The following is an 8,689-nucleotide window of genomic DNA, read 5'->3' on the forward strand; positions in this document are numbered from 1 at the left end:
TTCCTGGGAATTTAGAATTCTGACCTGGGATTTGCAGGGGGGATTGGGTAGTATTAGGAGCTAAGTCTGTCGCTCAAAGGAGGTCTGAGAATTTCTCCTTGCTGACACCCCCCCAAACAGAGGGCTTCTGCATTTACTTGATTCCTTGGACTCTCCAAATGCTCTCTATTCTAATCAATTCTCCCCCTTCCTCTTCTTTTCCTCCAAAGCTCAGTTCGAATCGTTTTCAACACTTGCAAACCAAACAAACTTGAACGACCTGGTCTGTAGCCCAGAACTCTGCTCAAGATCCATGTGATACCACGTCAGGTCTTAATGTCATTTCTTCTTGCAAAGAGGTATTTATTGCAAAACATCCAGAGCCAAGAAGATGGAGACAATTACCTTCTAAGTAAATTAGAAAGATCTAAACAGAGCAAAATATGACTAAGGATTTATTTTTAAATATAAAAGAAAATTGTACAAAACGATTCCTGAGACAGTTTCATTAAAGATGCCCTTAAACTAATATTTTATTAGGTAAGCTGTTGAGCCTATTGGCGGCTCAATTTTTTCATCGTTGCCAAATGGGGATAAGACATGACTTTACAGGATGAATGTCAAGATTGATGCAAAGTTACTGAGAAGCTATAGAAACGTAAAGAGGGTTGGACAGGAGAACAGTAACACACTGTGGAGAAAGAGCAAGGGCATCACTTCACGATCAGCCAGGCTTAACGTTGGAATCCCAGCTCTGTCGCTCACTAGCTGTGTGACTTTGGGCCAGTTGCTTGACCTCTCTGAGCTTCCGTTTCACCATTCATTCATATCATGGAGATAATAGTAGTCTCTATGCCATAGTGTCGTTGTGAACATTAAATGAGATAATACATGTAAACCACTTACCGCAGAGCCAGGCACATAGTAAACTGGATACACAGTAGCTATGGTGGGCAATTTTATGATAAGCCACCCAGACAGAGGTCAATGCTATTTCCAATGCATCTCTTTATCTCCATTTTTCACAGTGTAAACAATCCTGCAGCCTCCACGTCCCCCAGGTCTGTGGGCTACCTGGTCCATCTTTCTCTTCTCATTGTCTCATCAACAGTTGACTTTCAAGACTCAAGGCCTTTGCTGGAAGGACCTTGTCACCTCCCAACATGCTGGAAGAGGAGGCTCTTCTGAGAGTTGAGGGGTTTTTTTGCCCCCTCTGCATCCTTAACCCCCTCAGATGCTTCTTTCCCAGCCTTGGGCGATTTCCTTACACTCATCATCAGGATTCATGATTACTCAAGAGGGGCCTCCACAATCTTTATAGACACACGAGGCACCAGGTGGGCAAGTCCTGCTCTGTGCTTTATCCTCACTCCTCCCATGACACTGGGAAGCTGTGCTCTCTGGTACGATGGCCAGTAGTCACCAGATAGCTATTTAAATTTAAATTTAAATTTAATTAATCAAGTAAAATCTGAAAATTTGAGGCTCAGAGTCATGCAACTATGTGGTCAAGCCAGGATTGGTGCTCAGACCACTGGGTGATCCATTGTCAGTAGTAAAGAGGATATTCTAGTAAGAAGCAGTAAGAAATCATGAAGCAAACTGCCTAGTGAGTGAATGAGCTCCCTGTCAAAGTGTTCCAACAGGTTATTATAAAGGGGATTCCAGAAATTGGGAGAGAGTTCTGGAAAAGCTGGTGCATTTCCAGCTCAGCACTGGGCTGGGCTTCAAAGACAGAAAGACAGAACATAAAGGAGTCCCCAGCCAAGCAAAAGAGAGAGATGAGTAATGAAAAAAAAATAGCATGGCAACCCACAGCATCTGTGAGCTCGGGGACACCTTACCCACTGAGCTGAGAATATCCTACCACCTATCCTCATTCTCTCAGTCAACAAAACTTTCCAGACCTGCCCAATGGAGGAACCTCTGGTCACATGTGGCTACTGAGACCTCGAAATGTGGAAAGTCTAAATTGAGATGTAAGTGTGAAATACCCACCGGATTTCTAAGATGTTCAAAAAATCAGAAAGAACGTAAAATATCTCATTAAAATTTTTTTATATTGATTACACATTGACATGATCATTTTTGACCATATTGGGTTAAATAAAGTACTTTATTTTTTTAAAGATTTTATTTTATTATTTTTTTTTTTTTAGAGAGAGAGAGAGAGCACGTGCACGAGGGAACAGGCAGAAGGAGAGAATCTCAAGCAGACTGAGTACGGAGCCCGACGCGGGGCTCAATCTCACGACCCTGAGATCATGACCTGAGCCCAAATCACGAGTCAGATGCTTAACCGACTGCGCCACCCACCCAGGCGCCCCTAAGTAAAGTACTTTATAATCAATTTCACCTGTTGCTTTTTACCTTTTTAATGCGGCTCCTAGAAAATTTATGGCTAGGTCTGTGGCTCACAGTGTATCTCCACCGGCTGGCGCTGCTCTGCAGACCTACTGCGTGCCAGTCCCTGCAGCCTGCGGGAAGGCACGGAGCAGGCCCGGAAGGCCCGCGACACCAGCTGAGAGAGCCCAGACAGGGGACAAGCTGGTCAGTGCATAGGCGCTTTCTGTGTAAGAGGGTGGACGAGGCAGAGAAGCTGGAGCTCAGTCTTGTGGCTTAACTGGGCAAGTGAACAGGCAGTTTTGGCACTGGGAGGTAAGTGCCGGCGGGCAGGGGGAGAAGCCCGGGGCGTGGGAGCTCAGAGGAAGCACCTGCCTGGGTGGGAGATGGTCCCAGGAAGGGCTTCCAGGAGAAGGTGATGTCCAAAATTAGGCCTGAAGGAGGCATAGAAATCAACTCGCTTTTCCAGAAGCCTCTCCCAGTTTCTGGAGTCCCCTTTACAACATCCAGCTGGAACACTTTGACTGACAGGGAGCTCACTCACTCACTCGCAAGACAGTCCACTCCGTGATTTCTCACTGCTTCGTACTAGAATATTCTCTTTATGAGTGACACACACCGCCAGGGGCCGGGGTGCAGTCCCCTGAGCTCGGAGCCCTTCGCTTGCCATCCTGAGGGTCCGGTCTGTACCCTGGGCACCTGGCTCACGTCTGGCTCATGACGGCCGCATGGCTGACAACCCAGCCAGCTGCCTGCTCCCTTCTCAGCTTGACAAGACAGGCAGGCGGAGTCACGGGCTCAGCTCCTCTCAACCCACGTGGTCTCTGGGTCTGGGCCAGGGGCATGAGCTGCCTGCCACGGTGCCCATAAGTCAGACCAAAAGGAGCCCATGAGTCTCACTGAGGATTAGACCTAGGAATGTTCTGGAATCCCACACTGTATCTTGGAGCTCCCCAAGGGGCAGACCCAGCAGACAGGCATGTTATTCTACCAGTAAGGAAAGCAAGGCACAAGGGGTGGGGGTGGGGGGTCCTGTCCTGCCTGAGAATGCTATTATAATAGTTATTATTGCTCCATATTGTCATGGTTAATTTTTAGAACATGCCAGCTTCCTCCATACAGGGACCTATCCACACTGCTCACTGCCACATTGCCCAGTGCTCATAACAGTATCTGGCCCATAGTAGGTGCGTGAGTTCTTCTATTGAATAAGTGCATGAACAATAGCCCCCTCTGTTTCTCAAGGATGTACTACAAGGAACCACACATTTATTTGTATGTTCTTTTATTTATTGTCTGTCTCCACCAGCAGGACACAGACTGACTCTATTTTGCCCACCATTATGTCCCCAGCACAGTGACCCACACATAGTAGGTGCTCAATAAACAGTGTTGCATAAAGAGGTGGGTGCTGAGCAGTTTCTCATTTGTCCTCACACAGTCCGGGTGGGGAGCGGGGAGGGCTCTTTTGTACCTTTTGGAGATGAGAAATTGAGACCCGGAGAAGTGAAGTGACCTCTGAAGGTCATGTGGTTGATGAGGCACAGAGCCAGGATTTGGACCCAGGTCTGTTCTTACAGACACTGTGTGTGCTCTTACCTGCTGGGTCTTGCTGTCTCTGGAGGTAAGGGGAGACATCAGGGGTGGGGGTGGGGGTCTCTGGGAAAGGCTGCTAGGGCGGAAGAGGGACCACCTCAGCACTCCCCAGCCTTGCCCAGCGAGTCCCAGTCACAAAGCCCTTTCCACGTGGCATCCTATTTGGTGCTCACCACAGCCGAAGCAAAGCCCAGAGAGGTCGAGTAACTTGCTCAAAGTCACACAGCAGGTTCAACACGGGTCTTCTGACTCCACACCCAGTGTTCTTTCCCCTAAACCCCAGCTCTGGCTCACCTGGAGCCCTAGTATAAGCAGGGTTGCATGTGGGTCAGGAGAGAAGGCTTATGTTTCTGCGCTGGGCTTGGCTTTACCACATATCTGGTGGCAAATCCAAATTCCACACTTTGCTGTGTGCCCTTGAGAACTGGCTTCCCCAGTTACCTCATCTGAAAGATGGTGGCCTACTTTGCAAGTGGTGGTTAAAATCCTTGACTATGGGCTGTGTGACCGAAGGAAGAAGCTTAGCTTCTCTGAGCCTCGGTTTCTTCATCAGCAAAGTGGAGTTAATAAAGACCCATCTCTCAGAGCCCAGTGCGGGCACCGTGCAGGGCCTGGCATGTAGTAAGTGTTCAATAAAAGGTGGTTTGGGGGGATCCTCTGCGACCACAGTGGGTGGCCCTCCTGAGGATCCAGCCGGCCGGGCCTGGCCACGGCAGACCCAAGGCACGCACTCCTGGCTGCCCCCAGCCAGCCAGGGAGAAACCTGAGCCACCCTCCTCCTGGGCAGATGCTGTCCCTGTCCCTGCTATCTCTGAAATGAAAGAAAGGTCAGAGCCTAGGGAAGCAGGGCTGGGGTGTGCTATGGAGGCGGCGGGCAGGAGAGGAGGGGAGGGGTGGCCTGCAGCTGCCTGACCGCCCTCGCCTCTCCAGGGGAGGCCTGAACCGGCCAGGCCTGGGTGCAGCCCCCCTGCCCGGGGCTTGGCCTCCCTGCCGGGCAGAGCCGCCTCCCAGCCTGCCCCTGGGGAGGGGCCACCTGGTGTCAATTAAACCCCAGCCACTCGGCCGCACCACGCCAGGCAGCTGATTAGTGCCGCTGGCCTCTCCAGATGGGGAGCACCGCCTGAGAGGGGGCGACTGCCACCACGCCGGGGGGAGGCCTCTCCGGAGCCGGTGAGTACCGGGCGGGGGGCCCTGTCCCCCAGGGGCAGGCGGGCGTGGCAAACCCAGCTTGGGCATCTCGGGAAGCACGCCCTCCCTGTGTGGTTTGCTCTCCTGGGGCATTCTGGGGCCTCTCAGCATCCCTGACCTTCTTCGCTTCCGCCCTACCTGAAGGGTACCCAAGGGGGCCCAAGGCCAGCCCAGCGTCTCCCCCGGGGCCGTGTGGCTGCAGGGGCCAACCCCAGACCAAGGCCACAGGGAACCTGATGGGTGAATGAAGGACCAGTCGGCACAGACTGAGGCCTTAGGGTCCCAGCTGCCTCCTCTTCACCGCAGGTGGAGCTGGTCCTTTGTGCCGGTCCGTCCGGGCGTCGAAGGCCGCGTTCCTCCAGCTCGCCGGCTCGTGCTGTGGGGTGACCCCGTCTGCCTGGCTGGCCGAGACCCCTGCAGGAAGCAGGCAGGGGGAGGCTGCGGAACCGCAAGCCCGAGCTCGGGAGGAGGCCTCTGGCTTCCCAGCGCCACGTGTCCTGGAGCCTGGTGGGGGGCCAAGTAGGGCCCTGGCCCAGGATCCACATACTTCTGGGGACGCCAGTCCAGCCTGCAGGCCAGGCAACACTATAGGGCCTGAGCCACCTCCTGGTTCCTGGGGCGGGGGTGGGGGGTTAAGGGGAGAGCGGAGAATCAACCCCGGCAGCGGCAAAGGAGGGAGCAGCTGCTTGCCCATGGCACAGACTGAGGGGCTGGAGAGGGACAGGAGCTCCGCTACCTCCAAGAAATGAGGGGACACGTGATGTGTCTCTGGTTCTGCGCTGTGAACTCTGAGCCTCAGCTCCTGGTTGATAGGGGTTCTCTGATCCATGGCGGGGGGGTCCCTCGTGACAGGTGGTGTTATCTCTCGGTGGTACCCCAGGGTGGTCCGTGGCCACTGTCTGCTTGGGACAGAAGCGAGGTGTGTTTGGCTGGGATGGCAGGCCGGGGGAGGGGGGGCAATGCTGGGTGCGTGTCCACCTGCTTGTACCACCTGGGGTATCTCTGGAAGATGAACGGGATCACTCGCGTGGATCTCTGGAGCCTGTTCTGGACCGTGGCTCCAACGTGTAGACTGGGGAGGACGGATGGGTCCCAGTAGAGCTCTGTGCCCAGCGGGGCATGGCCACGTGTCCCCATCTGTGTGTGCATGTGCGGTTATGGTGATGCCAACGTCGTGCAGGCGAGGGCTCATTGGAAGCGTTCCTGGGTCACCAAGCTCTGCTCTTTCCAGCACAGTCCATCTGGGGGGTGAGTGTTTCCCAAGGGCATAACCTGTGAACAAACTGGCAAGTCAGCTAGACGGTCTCCTGGTTGTGCACCCTGGGGAGCTTCACTTGCTCTGTTTTCCAGGCCCCATTCCACCCGGCTGAGGCCAAGCTGGGCTGGTGGCTGGACTCAAGCTCTCCGTCCCTGGAACCCATCTCTGTGACTCTGGGGCGAGTGGGGAGGTGGGGGGCAACCGCAGCTGAAGTCCGGTTATTATCCAGGGAAATACTGGATCTGGTTCATTTCCTCCATAAATATTCATCACCAGCCTCCGTGCTGGGACTTGGGCTCAGAACTGAGACTAGGGCAGTGACACTAGAATTCATTCATTCTCTCTAAAACATTTATGGAGAGACACCTATCCTAGATGCTGAGCTTATGTGGCAGAGCTCGAATTCACTCATTCCTTTATGCTTGCATTCACTCCGAGATACTTACCGAGCGTGCGCTGTGCACGGGCTCTTTGCAACCCGCTGCAGACACACAAGCGAATCTGGGAAGCGAGAAACCTTAATTCTCTTCCGACTTTCCCCACTATAGAAACACAACGAGCCTGGGTCTGGGAGAAAGCCAGATGCTTAAGAAGCAGAGCAACATTGGGGTTCCTTCTCTGGTCCCCTTGCAGCATGGGATGAGGGCTCTATTTAGCCGTGCAGCTTGGAATGTCCCCAGCGTCCACCTGGGATTAGTGGCTTTCGCTAGTGCCCGGTGATCATGGCCGTGATACACAGTGTTGGGTCTCCGAGACACACCAGGACGAGATGAGCTTCACACACTTATCTGTGGTTGAACTCCCTTTGCCAAAGAAAAGTATGATAATTTTGACAGTTAATTTCCAAGTATGCCCAAGGCACTGCTTGGGTGATGAAAAAATACTAGAAGGTAGACTTTATTATTTTCCAGGAGCCAGGCACTTAATGCTTAGCACATCACATGAGCCATCTTTTTTTTTTTTTAAGATTTTATTTATTTATTTGACAGAGAGAGATACAGCGAGAGAGGGAACACAAGCAGGGGGGGTGGGGGAGGGAGAAGCAGGCTTTCTGCCAAGCAGGGAGCCCGATGCGGGGCTCGATCCCAGGACCCTGGGACCATGACCTGAGCTGAAGGCAGATGCTTAACGACTGAGCCACCCAGGCGCCCCCATGATCCATCTTATTGAATTCTTGCCCAACCCTCAGGTGGTAGCTCTATTACTTTCCCATTTTATAGGTACAGAAACTGAGGCCAGGAGGGACTAAATTACCGGCCCAAGGCCTTTCTGACTCCAAAGCCTGTGCTTTCAACCTCTAGACTAGAGTCCCGATTAGATGGGGACATAAGAGGATGTCTACACACAGAATTTGGACAGGGCTGCGTGAGGGAGGGTGTGCCCCAGATCAAGAGGGGTGGCGGGGGGAGGCAGATAGAAAATGCAAGACAGCAGACAGGCTTTTTAGTCTTTGCAGCCACGGAGTAATTTCATCCAAACAAAACCTCATGGAAATAGGTCAAACAGAGCTGTTCCGTGTGAAACACCGATCCCTAGGCTCCCTCTGATCCCTTGCCCTTGGGGACCCCTGAGAGCTCCTGAGGTATGTACGCAGTTGGCAAACTCCTTGGTATGAAGTCAAAGCCAGCCAGGGTGAACATGGCAGGTGAGGTTACCTGGCAGGTGATGGCAGAGGCGACCTTGAAGAGTTGGAGGGGATATGAACAGGAATTAGGAAAAGCAGACAGTCCCTCAGTTCAATGTTCATGCATTCAGCAAATGCTCACTAAACTCCTACTCTGTGCCAGGCATTGGTCTAGGCACCAAGGATGGAGTGGGGACCACAGAAAACCACGCTCCTCCCTTTGGCCAAGAGCTGATTCTCTGCACGGCCTGACGGAGGAGGCCCATGTGATTGGCGCAGAGGCTTTGCACGGAGGGGAGGAGAAATGGCTTGTTCATTCGATGAATGCCCATGACCCCCAAATGCCTTAGCGCTGGGGTCGCAATGATTATCAGGCTGTCCTTGCCTGTCTCGGCTCTGAAGCAGAGCCTGGGATGTGATATACTGTGCACCTAGTTTCTGGAAGGAGAGTTTTCTAGAAAGAGTGAGTAAAGAAAACAGGAGAGGGCAGAAGGGGCTTAGCAAGGCTGGGGGGTCTCAGTGGAGATGCCTCAGCCAGATCCCGTGAGCTCTGGAGTGTGAATTGTATGGCGGAGTTGATCCTACCCTGAGGCAAGGGGGTGGGCCTTTGGTGTATATCCCCTTGCCCGCCAGTCACTGGTTCAGGCTGTCCCCAGTTGGGGTGAGGGGTGTCATAATCTCCCCAGCAGGAGAGCTTTCCT

Source organism: Phoca vitulina, unplaced genomic scaffold (genome assembly GCF_004348235.1).
Source record: "Phoca vitulina isolate PV1807 unplaced genomic scaffold, GSC_HSeal_1.0 scaffold46, whole genome shotgun sequence".
Taxonomy (NCBI): Eukaryota; Metazoa; Chordata; class Mammalia; order Carnivora; family Phocidae; genus Phoca; species Phoca vitulina.